The following is an 8,657-nucleotide window of genomic DNA, read 5'->3' as shown; positions in this document are numbered from 1 at the left end:
GCACAACATTAATGGTTTATTATTCTAGTAAAAAAAAAAAAAAAAAATTGAAAGCATGGAGCTTTATAATATCTTTTGAGATTTTGAAAGAGAAATGTAGTTTTTATGTTTTTTGAAGAATTGCTGGCCTGGAGGTTGAAACATGCAGTAAACAGCATGAGTCACCAATATGAGGAAAGCTACTTGGTTTACCCGAAATCCCAGAATCATAGAATGCTTTGGGATTTCAGGGATACTAAAGACCAGCTAGTTGCAACCCCTGTGCCGTGGACAGGGCCACCTTGTCCAAGGTTGTCCAAGCACTGTCCAACCTGGCCTTGAACACTCCTAGGGAAGGGACAGATGCAGCTTCTTTAGGCAGGCTATGCAAGTGCTTCAGCACCCTCACAATCAAGAATTTCTTCCTAACATCTAATCTAACCCTGTCTTCTCTCAGTTTGAAGCCATTTCCCCTTCTATCACTATAGATCTTTGTAGTGTCCCTGTCCAGCCCTCTTGTAGCCCCTTTAGGTACCGGAAAGGGCTGTAAGGTCTCCCAGAGCCTTATCTTCTCCAAACTGAACAAGCCCAGTTCTCTTGCCTGTCCCTCATAGCATAGGCATTCCATCCATCTGATCATCTTGGTGGCCTCCTCGGCACTTACTCTAATAGGTCCGTGTCCTTCCTATGCTGGGAGGACACAGAGCTGGATGTAATGTTCCGGGTGGTGTCTCACAGAGCAGAGTGAAGACACACCTGCTGCCCACGTTGCTGGTGATGCAGCTCAGGACACAGTTGGCTTTCTGAGCTGTAACCCCAGCTTTGTTGAAGCTGTTGAGGTTCCTGTGGGCCAACTTGTTGAGCTTGTCCAGGTCCCTCTTGATGGCATTACACTCCTCATATATGCCTCCTGCTCAGCATGGTGTCAAAGCCAGGGACCTTGTAAGACTAGAAAACTGGACAGGACAAACACAGATCAGGCCAATGTGGTCAATCAAACGTTCTCCGTTTATTAGTTAGAAGATGGCAGTTTATATACACTTCAATATAGTTTACGGTTTACAAAGGCACTCTTATTGGCAAGCTAACATTGTTTGTCTTTGTCTTAAGGTGGACTAAACTCCACACTATAAACCTATACTAATTCACACCCAGAAAGGTGTGCGTCACATCCACACCTTAATATAATTTCTAACTGTGCCACAAGCTCTTTTTCTTACTGCGTTATACGCTTTCAAGTTCTCACAAGGCCCATATCTGAGGCCTAGGCTGGAGTAGCTCAAATCTCATTCCAGACATAAATCATGCCCTCTCTCTCTCAGAAATTCTGCAACATGGTGTCACCCCCAATTTTGCTGAGGGTGCACTAGATCCCTCTGTCTTATGTCCTTGGCAAAGATGGCACTTGTTCCAGTATGGGCCCCCAAGAAACACCACTTTTCTCTGAGGCCCATAGGGACACTAAGCCATTGACTACTACCATCTAGATATGCCAGTCCAACCAATTCCACTTCCATTGAATAGTTCCATCAAACCCACTTCTCTCCCATTTAGAGCAAAGGATGTTGTGGGGAATATTGCCCCAGATCTGTAGCTTTTCCCTTATCCATGAGTGTGTTCACTCCATCACAGAAGACCACTACCACTTCACCTGGATGAGTGTCTGCTGGTTGGCCCCTTCGTCCTCCTGAGAGAATTTTTTTGCCACCCAGGTTCTTGTGGGCTGAGTCATTCTCAGAAGGCATCTCATGAGATGTTTGTGAGGTATACAGCACACACTAGGTCTGGGAGCCAGCACAGGAACATGCAGCAGGACAGCAACTGCCTGTTCAGTCACTGAGCTTGCTGCTTGCTGCGAGGAAGTGGCAAATCTGCAACTTCCCCACTGTGCTCCATCAGCCAACCTTTTCTCTGGTCAGAATGAGCTGTCCTAGACACTGTATGAATATGATAAACAAAAAGGCAATGAGCTAAATGTTATTACTTCTCCTTCCTCCTTCAACTGTCTGTATTAACTTCTTTCTGCTCTCCAACAAACTGATCACCCAAAATACAAACTTAATGTGTCCAAAAACAGTTTACAAAGTTTTAAAGAACAACACTTCAATTTTTTGCTGGGTTTTGGGGTTTTCTTGGTTGATTGGTTGGTTTTGGTTTTCTTGTTTAGTTTTTTGAAACATATCTGCAAAATGTATAATTAACATCCTTAGGAAGAGTGCTTCTGGTACTACCTCCTCTTCCACTCCCCAGTTTGATGCACATTTCCTTTTCCTCCTGCCCTCTTTTTATAGTGGTCTACACTAACATAGATCAGAGTGCATCTACGTTAATGCAGATTATAGCACATTCTACATTAATGCATAGGTCTTTTCCCTCCCACTGATTGAATGAACTCTAACTGGTTGTACCTTCAGGCTGTACCAGTCCTCTGACTGCATATCATCAAACTGTACATTTTGCATTAATGTCTTAGGCAGAAATTGTGCTAGGCACTAAGAGTTTTCCTCTTCTCATGTGAGAATGCCTGGTCAGTCTTTCACTTCTGATACCTCTGGTAGCACATCCCAGTGTTTTTTCAAAAGCTTTTCAATCACCACAGCTGCAGCAGGATTTCCTGTATGAGGAGGTACTGTGGAAATGGCCCTGGAGTCCTGGGGGCTCTTGGCTGATCGTGGAGCACGATGTGCAGAGAAAGGCAAACTCCAAAAAATAATGACCTGAAAGAATAGATATTCAACTGGAGAGTCAGATCCACAACCTGGCTCCATTCACAGAGGTCTTTGCCAAACCATTCTAAACTCATTTCCACATTAGAAGGATGGGTCTTTGGGTATATCTCTTCCACTTCCTTTGTTCTCCACTTTCACTGGAAGCAGAGAATTAGAACAACAAGAAAAAATACAAAATCTACCTTTTCTGATAAAAGAAACCCAACAACAAAAGAAGTCTTTTGCTCTGCTTCAATGTTCTCCCTTTCTAGGCTGCAATTTTTTTTTTTTTTAAGCTCACAATTCAACTGGACCAGGTGGACAGTATAAATTAGAGCTCAACTGGTGTTTTTCAGTAAATGCATGCTTGGGATGCTGAAAATCTGAGAATTAGTGTAAAGGGAGATGATTACTACAAAAGCTATTCTCAAACTTTAGAGAGAGTTGGGTAGTTGAGTAGGTGGGTAGGTAGGTAGCTAGATATCTGGACAGATGAATTGACAGACATAAAAAGCTGCCTTTATGTAACATACAAATTTAATACAATTTTATATTAACCCTAGGATGCTTGGCCATTAGAAATGTAAAGAAAATAAATACATATGTTAGTTGTATATGTAATTTACAGGATACAATGGCTAGACCTAAAAGGAAATAGCATAAAAATTGGACAATACCATCTCAGTTGCCCTTCATCATGAAGGAAAATTAGCAGTATTTAATCAAATAAACCATATTTCAGGAAAGCCCCCACACCTTTGATAAGGAGGACCAGGAGAGAGAATTAATGCGCTATGCAGCAAAGAGTGCTTACTGAAGTAATGATAAATTGACTCCCTGTTGGAGACTCTGAAATGGATTTTCATCTTGCCAGCCTTGTGGAACAAGATTCATCACTTGAAAGAACAGCAATGGTAGCAGCAAAGTCAATAGCATGTGACAGATGTGTATTGAAGCAATGATTTAAGAAGTTCGGTGTATAAAATGAATTATTAGGCTCAAAATGGGTTCAAAAGTCCTTGCATTTCATGGCTCTGTAGGAATGTAAGACAATGGGAAAAAAAAATTCCTTGTTTCAAGTAAGTAAGAGGGATTTTTTTCCTTGGAGTTTTGTGCATGCAACCCCATGTGCACTGGAATATTGTCTAAGCTGAAAATAACTGCAAATGATTCTGTGAAGGCAGAACTTCCTTAGAGATCTTGCCACTTTCATGGTCTTTTGAATTGCAATAACCAAAACAGAAGTATAAAAATTCTTCATCTGACCTTTGATGAGTGTAAACAATCAGAGTCTCTGATAAAATAAGGCAGAGTCACTGGTCATGCTAACGAGGTATCAGCAGTTTGGCTTTGAGCCTTGTAGTATCTGTTTCTCCACACAATAGGACTTGCTGCTGTTGGCAATCAACATGTTGGAAGTGGTTAACACAAGTAGATTGAGATACTACTCACCACTTGCCCTACCAGACTAGCAGGAAATACATAATTTATCCTCCAGGCTTTCATATCCTCAGGGTATATATCCGTATTTTGTTAGAAATTGCTGGAAGATCAAATTTAAACCACATTTTGTTATTTATTTAGTAGTGTAAAGAAGGAAAAGAAAGTCACAAAATATTGGGGAGAAATACCTGTAAGCCATAAAAAAGAATCTGACACAGATCTGTCTAGCATTGCTAGATTAGCTTTCCTTATTCACTAGAAGAAAACTGTAATCCAACATCATGCTCTGTAGAATGTCAGTAGAATGTTCCCTGAGAAAACTGATTACAACTTGTTCATCTGTAAATAAGAAGTTAAAAAGGAACATTTTTCTCTTTTGCCAGTTTTACTTGCTGGTAGTATCCTTCTCTCTTACATATACAAGTGGTACAGAGTATTAAAGAATAAAAAATTCAAATTTAATATGTCTTGTGTCTTTTCCAGGGCTATTCTAGGCATGCCTATTGAAATATTTATTTGCTTTTTGTTAATTAGTAAATGACTCTTAATTTTCTGTGTCACATGCAATATCACATTAACACAAGCTCTCTCAGCGTGCCCTTTTTCTTACATGTGAATATAAACAACAGATACCAACTCAGTGTTGCCAGGTGTGGGTATTTATCATGGTACAAACACAAGAAGGACAGTTAAATCCAATGCCCATCTGCTAGGACATTTAGATACAAAGAGAGCTACCAAGCTGCAGCCTACTACAGAAAAGTTAATGGAGTGAGCATTCAAATGTTCACATTGAATGTTCACATTTGACATGTTTGGCATGTCAAACACATGCTAAAACAATGTGTAGAACTGTGATTGTATTCAGTAGACAGACAAGGGCTTGTGCAGGCATACTTTATAGCATGGCACAAAGGCAAGAGCTGCTCATCACCCTGAATGAATCCCTTGATATTCCTCACTCCAGGATATGGCAGTATTGAATTATTTGCATTGGAAAATACCCTTAAGATCAAATCCAACTGTAAACCAAAAACCTTGTTATAAGTGCAAATCCAATTATTTAAAGTTTCCTGCAGGGTGAGGAAAGGTATTGCTTTCCCAGGTGCTGCAGAAATGCATACACCAAGAATGATTCCTGACAGCAAAACAATGAAGGAAATATCTAGCAACGAGTGCGATCCAGCAGGGGTCTAACCTGGGATGTTTCCTGTTTAACTTGTGAGCAATGGGCAAAGCAAAGAAGAACCACCGTGACACTGGCAGATGATGGTAAACTAGGGAAGAGGAGGAGGAGAAGAAGGAGGCTGTCATTATGTACAACAGCAGGGCTGCCATCCACAGGTAGCAGAACTGGGGGGAGAATGAGCTAAGAGGAATCCTATCGCATTCAGCAAGGACAAAAGGGATTATCACTTCTGCTGCACATGTCACAGCACAAATGGATCCTGCATCCAGGTCCTGATCCACAAGTCAAGATGCAAATTGGCAAAATTCAGGGAAGGCCTCCATAAGAGTGAGGCTGAGGCATTGCCTCTGATAGGTGAGGCCATGGATCCAGGACTGGTTCACTCTGGAGCAGAGGTGGCTGTAAGGTTTCTGAAAGCACCTTGAGGCTATGGGATGGGATCATGGGCTGAGGCCATGCTCTTCACAGACGTGTCTCTCAGGAGAAAAGAGAAGGTGGCATCAGCTGAAGCTACAGAGGCTTGGGCTGGAAATAAGGAAAAGCTTATTACAACATGGTGGAGTGAGAGTCCAAAGAGGTATTGCATCCTTTAACTGGTAAAGGGCCAGACAGCCTGGTCTGACCCAATGAACGGCCACACTTTGAGCAGGAGGCTGAAGGGGAGATCTTGTGAGGTGACTTGCAGCCTGAATGGTTCAGTTCTAAATTTTCCATGGCTGGTGAGCTCATCGACATCCCAGAGGTTCATTGTAGGGTCACCCCACCTGTCTGAGGGACAGAGGGGTGGGGCTGGTGCGGCTCTCGCGCCACGGCCGCTGGGGCTTGGCGCTCCCCCTCGTGTGTCGCCACTGTCACCGACTGTGCGCGATGGAGGAGCTTCCCCCACTGCCATCAGCCCCGCCCCGGCTGACCTCGAGGTTTCAGGCCCTTGAGTGATTTACTAAAATATGAATATTGATCTAATATCGATATCCGACTGAGACGGACAAAAACTCTCTAACAGTTTAAAGCTAAAAAGTGTATGTTTATTAGAATGGCTGGGCAGTATGTGGGATAATTCCCTAATGCGCACTGCAAAAATCACAGGTATTACAAAGCCTTTTTATTTACAGAAGTCTTGAATACACAAAATATGAATGCATATTCATTTTCCTGTCACTTCCTCTGCTCCGCTTCGTATGCTAACTGGCAAAAAGGCTATTAAGCATGCGTAGTTTTGTTCCCTGAAATGAGTCAGGGGTCCATTCTGGGGAGGGGTCTCCAAAAGAAGAAGTAAAATAAGTCTTCCTTGTTCTGACCTTTCTACCCTTCCCATGCATATATGACAAATGAACCCTTGGTTTTCTTGTGTTTAATGGATTCCTAGAGTATGGGAAGTCTGCATCTGTTTGTGTGTCCCTGAAATCTGTTTATCACATTCTGTTTCTCATGATAAGCACAGCTACCCAAACATAAAGTTGACAAGCAATGAGTTAATGGATCTGGCTACTGTTAACTATGAACAAAGTCTATTTATCTACTTCCACTAACTCAGCAACATCTAATTTAACTATTATCTTAACTTTCCTAAGATTCTTCATTCTTCAAAATTAGTGTTTCACAAGGAGGTTGTTCCTTTGTCCCACCCTGAACTGGCTGCCTCTTTGGAGGCGACTCTATTCAATGGCGATGCTGGGGTGTGCACTGAGAGCTTTTCAGTGCCGTCATATGCCTGAGAGGTAAAAGCATCTTTAGGTAAGTGCTTGTTTATTAAAAGCAAAATTTTAAAAAGAGAAGTGAATCTAAACTATCCCTCATTCTGGAGCATGAGACCATTGCTTGGGTTGGCCAGATTCAGGTGCTCATTTTCAAAGGAAAAATGCACACTGTAGATTCATGCACGTAGATGAAGTGGAAACTTTTTAGGTTATGTTTTTAATCATAAGGCGTATTTTGAGAATTCCCACAGAAGGCAAACATTTTTGTTGAAAACCCAGGGAAATGGTTAGATGGAGTTACTAATTTTATGTCTTCTATGGAAAATACAATTTTTAAACATTTGGTTGGTACAAAGCATGTCCATATTTTATGGCACCTGACAAGTTGTGACTGTCCTTTGCTCAACCTCTGGTCCTTCTTGTATAGAAAACTGTAAGTCTCATGTGCAGAGAGGGACATGCGAGAGGTCATTCTATTAGAGCACCAAATGCACTCTCTCCTTTTGCTTTGAACACAAAGGAAAAGAAAAAGGTTGGCTGCATCTCTTGCTGCTGCATGAGACCTGCCTATTATGTAGGCACTTGAAATGCCATGTTCGTGTATGTTGAAGCTACTCTTTTTTTTTATTTTGTCCTCTCAGTATCCTGATGCTTTCAATTAAGTTTCTACATGGGAAATCCTCAGCTGGTGCAAACTTTCCACTAGTGTGCTGTCTGTGTTGCAATGATTAGTCATCTTCCTCTTGGCTGTCTTTCAGAAAGATGTATATTCTAGTGTATCCCTTACAAAGCTCCAGCCTGGACAAGGCTGTTCTGTTCAGTGCTGGGTAGAGAGGAGCATGTCCTTGTGCCAGCACACACAGAGGTGGCAGGACTTCCTGCTCAGTGTCCACTAAGTGAATTACCTTGCCTGCACTTCGAACTTTACCAGTTTTGACAGCTTTTCAGCAGCGTTTCGAGAAGTGCATATTTTCCATTGTTGAAGGCTTTGGCAATTACAGCCCAGATTTCATCCTTAGGAATAGAGGGATTAAGCGTGTCAAGGTGTCTTTGTTTTGAGTCCTCATAAGTTGTGTGTATGATGAGAAGGTTATTGTTGATCCTGGATGTGAAGTGGTTAAAGATTTGCAGCTTGTTCTGTGTTGAAGAGTAGTTCAGGGACTACTTGGCCTTTGGTTTGACAGCTTCATTATTTTGATTAAAAATGTCCTTTCTTTAACTCTTGGCTCTTTCCTGACTTCTCTGGCTGTTTAGCTCCTGTATTGACGCAGCCTTTTTGCATATTTTTATACGGCTCCATCAAAAAATGCCTATTTCTATTAATATACACAGGCATTGTCCTTTAAATATTTGAGTAAGAGCAGACTAAAGGTGCGGAGTATGATCTTTTGGAACTATCCATTTCCTTTTACTCAGTGTGATGCCCTTTTGTCTTCTGTACATTCACACGTACCAGTTTTCAAAAGCCTTCTCTTCCTTAATAGAAGGAAATCTTTCAGGCTCTAAACAATCATTCATCTTCAAGATACTGATGGCTAGCCATTTGCAGAAGAGACTTACATTCTTTAACAAGTGATAATGAGAATATCTTTCTGTCTAAAGATAAATTCCAGGTACTTAACTTCAGGCCTTTACTTGCTT

The sequence above is a fragment of the Taeniopygia guttata genome, chromosome Z, assembly GCF_048771995.1.
Source record: "Taeniopygia guttata chromosome Z, bTaeGut7.mat, whole genome shotgun sequence".
Taxonomy (NCBI): Eukaryota; Metazoa; Chordata; class Aves; order Passeriformes; family Estrildidae; genus Taeniopygia; species Taeniopygia guttata.
Note: the sequence above shows the minus strand (reverse complement) of the source record.